The following is a 6,106-nucleotide window of genomic DNA, read 5'->3' as shown; positions in this document are numbered from 1 at the left end:
TTTTTAGCTGAATTTTTTTGTGCATGCCAACAAAAATACAAGGATCACGTCTATGAAGTTTGGGGCCAAAACTCCTTCTGAAAAAATCCCGAACCGTAAAAAGTTTCAAAAATCATGAAAAATAGAAAACGAGTCGTCTTGCCATGAAACTTCAAATGAAGGCTTAAGGGACCATTGTATGAATTTACAAGCCATAAAAATGGCATTGGCATGGCAGAAATATGAAGATGTGCCTAAACCCACCTACCACCCCATCGATCCACGACTTGCGCATCCCGCCTCTCTGGCCAGCGTAGTGCCCGCCTGCCCGCCCGCCCGCTTGTTTCATCGATTGGCTTAGGCATACAGAGTTCATTCCCAGTCTAAGATTAGGCCAGACCGAGGGTTGCGGCAGTAGGATCGGTAGCACGTAGAGGGGGACCCGGCTGATCCGCGGCATGCGCATCCCATCCCTCTGGCCGGCTGAGCACCAAGACTCTCATTTTGTGGGTTGACTTAGGCATACGGAGTTCGTTCCCAGTCTAAGCATACGGAGTTCCTTCCCAGTCTAAGATCGGACCGGACCGAGGGTTGCGACAGCACATGCTGGGCTCGAGCATGTGTTGGTGCCGCATTTTTTTTTCGCCTGGGGCACCATCGTTGGAACATCGCCGGAGAACCTGATTGGCAGCATTGGGGTTCCGATGATTGGGGGGCCAGAGGGGGTGTGCGCACATGATGTGTGATGGGTGCTGGTATTTGGCCCTTATATTGGCCCCCTATCCCTCATCAAACCTCGAGAACTCACACCCCCTTAAAGAGCATTTGAGATTTTACAGGTTTGCTGCCAGTAGCCATTAAAGTGTCTGAAATGGGGACACTTTTTTCAAATGGTCACAAAATCTTGTACACTTCGAGTTTTTAGCTGAATTTTTTTGTGCATGCCAACAAAAATACAAGGATCACGTCTACAAAGTTTGGGGCCAAAACTCCTTCTGAAAAAATCCCGAACCGTAAAAAGTTTCAAAAATCGTGAAAAATAGAAAATGAGTCGTCTTGCCATGGAACTTCAAATGAAGGCTTAAGGGACCATTGTATGAATTTACAAGCCATAAAAATGGCATTGGCATGGCAAAAATATGAAGATGTACCTAAACCCACCTACCACCCCATCGATCCACGGCTTGCGCATCCCTCCTCTCTGACCAGCGTAGTGCCCGCCTGCCCGCCCACCTGCTCGTTTCGTCGGTTGGCTTAGGCATACAGAGTTCATTCCCAATCTAAGATTGGGCCAGATCGAGGGTTACGGTAGTAGGATCGGCAGCACGTAGAGGGGGACCCGGCTGATCCCTGGCTTGCGCATCCCATCCCTCTGGCCGGTTGAGCGCCCATACGTTCGTTTTGTGGGTTGACTTAGGCATACGGAGTTCGTTCCCAGTCTAAGCATACGGAGTTCATTCTCAATCTAAGGTCAGACTGGACCGAGGGTTGCGGCAGCACATGCTGGGCTTGAGCATGTGCTGGTGCCGCATTTTTTTTTCGCCCGGGGCACCATCGTTGGAGCATTGCCAGAGAACCTGATCGACGGCATTGGGGTTTCGATGATTGGGGGAGCCGGGGGGGTGCGCACATGATGTGCGATGGGTGCTGGTACTTGGCCCTTATATTGGCCCCCTATCCCTCATCAAACCTCAAGAACTCACACCCCCTTAAAGCGCATTTGAGATTTTACAGGTTTGCTGCCAGTAGCCATTAAAGTGTCTGAAATGGGCACACTTTTTTCAAATGTTCGCAAAATCTTGTACACTTCGATTTTTTGGGTGAATTTTTTTGTGCATGCCAAAAAAAATACAAGGATCATGTCTACCAAGTTTGGGGCCAAAAACCCTTCTGAAAAAATTTTAAAAAATCCCGAACCGTAAAAAGTTTAAAAAATCGTGAAAAATAGAAAATGAGCCGTCTTGCCATGAAACTTCACATGAAGGCTTAAGGGACCATTGTATGAATTTACAAGGCATAAAAATGGCATTGGCATGACAGAAATATGAAGATGTGCCTAAACCCACCTACCACCCCATCGATCCACGGCTTGCGCATCCCGTCTCTCTGGCCGACGTAGTGGCCGCCCACCCGCCCGCTCGTTTCGTCGGTTGGCTTAGGCATATGGAGTTCATTCCTAGTCTAAGATCAGACCGAACTGAGGGTTGTGGTAGCAGGATTGGCAGCACGTAGAAGGGGACTCGGTCGATCCCTGGCTTGCACATCCCGCCCCTCTGGCTGGCTGAGCGCCCACATGCTCGTTTCGTGGGTTAACTTAGGCATACGGAGTTCATTCCCAGTCTAAGCATACAGAGTTAATTCCCAATCTAAGATCGGACCGAAGCGAGGGTTACGGTAGCACATGCTGGGCTCGAGCATGTGCTGGTGCCGTATTTTTTTCACCCGAGGCACCATCGTTGGAGCATCGTCGTAGAACCTGACCGACGACATTGGGGTTCCGACGATTGGAGGGGTTGGGCGGTGTGTGCACATGATGTACGATGCGTGCTGGTACTTGGCCCTTATATTGGCCCTCTATCCCTCATCAAACCTCGAGAACTCACACCCCCTTAAAGAGCATTTGAGATTTTACAGGTTTGCTGCCAGTAGCCATTAAAGTGTCTGAAATGGGGACACTTTTTTCAAATGGTCACAAAATCTTATACACTTCGAGTTTTTAGCTGAATTTTTTTTGTGCATGCAAAAAAAATACAAGGATCACGTCTATGAAGTTTGGGGCCAAAACTCCTTCTGAAAAAATCTCGAACCGTAAAAAGTTTTGAAAATCGTGGAAAATAGAAAACGAGTCATCTTGCCATGAAACTTCACATGAAGGTTTAAGGGACCATTGTATGAATTTAAAAGCTATAAAAGTGGCATTGGCAGAGCAGAAATATGAACATGTGCCTAAACCCACCTACCACCCCATCGATCCATGGCTTTCGCATCCCGCCTTTTTGGTCGATGTAGTGCCAGCCCGCTCGTTTCGTCGGTTGGCTTAGGCATACGGAGTTCATTCTCAGTCTAAGATCAGACCGGACTGAGGGTTATGGTAGCAAGATCAGCAGCACGTAGAGGGGGATGTGGTAGATCCTTGGCTTATGCATCCCGCCCCTCTGGCCGGCTGAACGCCCGCACGCTCATTTTGTGGGTTGACTTAGGCATGCGAAGTTCATTCCCAATCTAAGCATACGGAGTTCATTCCCAGTCTAAGATCAGACCGGACCGAGGGTTGCGACAGCACATGCTGGGCTCAGGCATGTGCTGGTGTCACATTTTTTTTTCGCTTCGGGCACTATCGTCGGAGCATCGCCGGAGAACCTGACCGACGGCATTAGGGTTCCGACGATTGGGGGGGCCGGGGGGGTGTGCACAAATAATGTGTGATGGGTGCTGGTACTTGGCCCTTATATTGGCCCCTTATCCCTCATCAAACCTTGAGAACTCACACCCCCTTAAAGAGCATTTGAGATTTTACAGGTTTGCTGCCAGTAGCAATTAAAGTGTCTGAAATGGGGACACTTTTTTCAAATGGTCACAAAATCTTGTACACTTTGAGTTTTTAGCTGAATATTTTTGTACATGCCAAAAAAAATACAAGGATCATGTCTACAAGTTTGGGGCCAAAAACCCTTCTGAAAAAATTTTAAAAAATGTCGAACCGAAAAAAGTTTCCAAAATCATGAAAAATAGAAAACGAGTCGTCTTGCCATGAAACTTCACATGAAGGCTTAAGGGACCATTGTATGAATTTGCAAGCCATAAAAATGGCATTGGCAAGGCAAAAATATGAAGATGTGCCTAAACCCACTTACCACCCCATCGATCCACGGCTTGTGCATCCCGTCTCTCTGGCCGTCGTAGTGACCACCCGCGTACCTGCTCGTTTCATCGGTTGGCTTAGGCATACAGAGTTCATTCCCAGTCTAAGATCGAATCGAATCAAGGGTTGCAGTAGCAAGATCGACAGCACACAGAAGGGGACCCGATCGATCCTCGACTTACGCATCCCACCCCTTTGGCCGACTGAGCGCCCGTACGCTCGTTTCGTGGGTTGACTTAGGCATACAGAGTTCATTCCCAGTCTAAGCATATGGAGTTCATTCCCAGTGTAAGATCGGACTAGACCAAGGGTTGCGGCAGCACATGCTGGGCTCGGGCATGTGCTGGTGCCGTATTTTTTTCGTCCGAGGCACCATCATCGGAGCATCACCGGAGAACCTGACCGACGGCATTAGGGTTCCGACAATTGGGGGGGTCGAGGCGGTGTGCGCACATGATGTGCAATGGGTGCTGGTACTTGGCCCTTATATTGGCCCCTATCCCTCATCAAACCTCGAGAACTCACACCCCCTTAAAGAGCATTTGAGATTTTATAGGTTTGCTGCCAGTAGCCATTAAAGTATCTGAAATGGGGACACTTTTTTCAAATGGTCACAAAATCTTGTACACTTTCGAGTTTTTAGCTGACTTTTTTTGTGCATGCCAAAAAAAATACAAGGATCACTTCTACCAGGTTTGGGGCTAAAACTCCTTCTGAAAAAATTTTAAAAAATCCCGGACCGTAAAAAGTTTCAAAAATCATGAAAAATGGAAAACGAGTCGTCTTGCCATGAAATTTCACATGAAGGCTTAAGGGGCCATTGTATGAATTTACAAGCCATAAAAATGGCATTGGCATGGCAGAAATATAAAGATGTGCCTAAACCAACCTACTACCCGATCGATCAATGGCTTGCACATCTTGCCTCTCTGGCCGGCGTGGTGCCCGCCCTCTCATTTTGTGGGTTGACTTAGGCATATGGAGTTCATTTTATGTCTAAGCCCCAGGCAGACCGAGGGTTGTGGTAGCTGGACCGGCAGCGGGATGAACAGTACGTAAAGGGGGATCGGACCAATCCCTGGCTTGCACATTATGCCTCTCCGACCGGCTCAGTGCCCGTACGCTCGTTTCATGGGTTGACTTAGGCATACGGAGTTCATTCCCAATCTAAGATCGGACCGACAGTGGGTTCGACAGCAGCACGCAGAGGGGGCCCTGGTCGATCCCTGACTTGCGCATATTGCCTCTCTGGTCGACCGAGCGCCCGTACGCTCGTTTTGTGGGTTGGCTTAGGCATACGGAGTTCATTCCATGTCTAAGCCCTAGTCGGACCGAGGGTTGTGGTAGCTGGACCGACAACGGGATCGATAGCACGCAGAGAGAGATCGGGCCGATCCTCGACATCCTGCCTCTCCGATCGGCTGAGCGCCCGCACGCTCATTTTATGGGTTGGCTTAGGCATACGGAGTTCATTCCATGTCTAAGCCCCAGTCGGACTGAGGGTTATGGCAGCTGGACCGACAGCGAGATCGGTAGCATGCAAAAGGGGACTGGGCAGATCCCCGGCTTGTGCATTATGCCTTTCCAATCGGCTGAGTGCCCACACGCTCATTTCGTGGGTTGACCTAGGCATACAGAGTTCATTCCCAGTCTAAGCATATGAAGTTTATTCCCAGTTTAAGTTCAGACAGGCAGCCGGATCGATAGCAGCACGCAGAGAGGGACCGGGTTGATCCCCGGCTTTGCGCATCCTGCCCTTCTGATCAACTCAGCACCCATACGCTCATTTCAAGGGTTGACTTAGGCATACGGGGTTCATTCTCGATCTAAGCCCCAGCCGGATCGAGGGACCGCTAGCAGGATCGGTAGCACACGAAGAGGGGTTGGGCTGATCCTCGGCTTGCGCATTCTGGCTCTCTGGTCGACTGAGCGCCTGTACTTTCATTTCATGGGTTGACTTAGGCATATGTAGTGCATTCTCGATCTCGACCAACCAAGGGCCAAAGGCTATCGACGGCGTTTAGGGCAACAACTAAGGGGGACCAGCAGTGGGATCTTTGGTTGGCTCGTGCATCCCGCCCCCAGTGGATGATTTGGTGTTTGCACGCTCAATTCAGGGGAGGAACAGGGTGAGCGGAGTTTATTCCCAGTTGAGACTAGGGGACGGGAGGCCTTGGGTCATGCCTAACCCCGAAGGGGGGTAACATCAAAAGAAAGAGGGTCGGCAGGGGGAAGGACGAATCGAAGCGACAAAGGGCTGAATCT

At 49.7% G+C, this 6,106-nt stretch overlaps 1 non-coding gene across 1 annotated transcript in view; it reads right to left on the bottom strand.

Moving 5' to 3' along the window:
• Positions 1 to 6,077: 6,077 nt before the first annotated feature.
• Positions 6,078 to 6,106, bottom strand: part of LOC149520485 (25S ribosomal RNA) — a 3,237-nt gene continuing 3,208 nt past the window's right edge. The window contains exon 1 of the ribosomal RNA XR_016326510.1: positions 6,078 to 6,106. This exon is cut by the window's right edge and continues 3,208 nt beyond it. This is a non-coding gene — a ribosomal RNA (25S ribosomal RNA).

The sequence above is a fragment of the Durio zibethinus genome, chromosome 1, assembly GCF_047325235.1.
Source record: "Durio zibethinus cultivar Kanyao isolate XHJ-2024 chromosome 1, ASM4732523v1, whole genome shotgun sequence".
NCBI lineage: Eukaryota > Viridiplantae > Streptophyta > Magnoliopsida > Malvales > Malvaceae > Durio > Durio zibethinus.
Note: the sequence above shows the minus strand (reverse complement) of the source record. Positions and strands in the feature narration are given on the sequence as shown.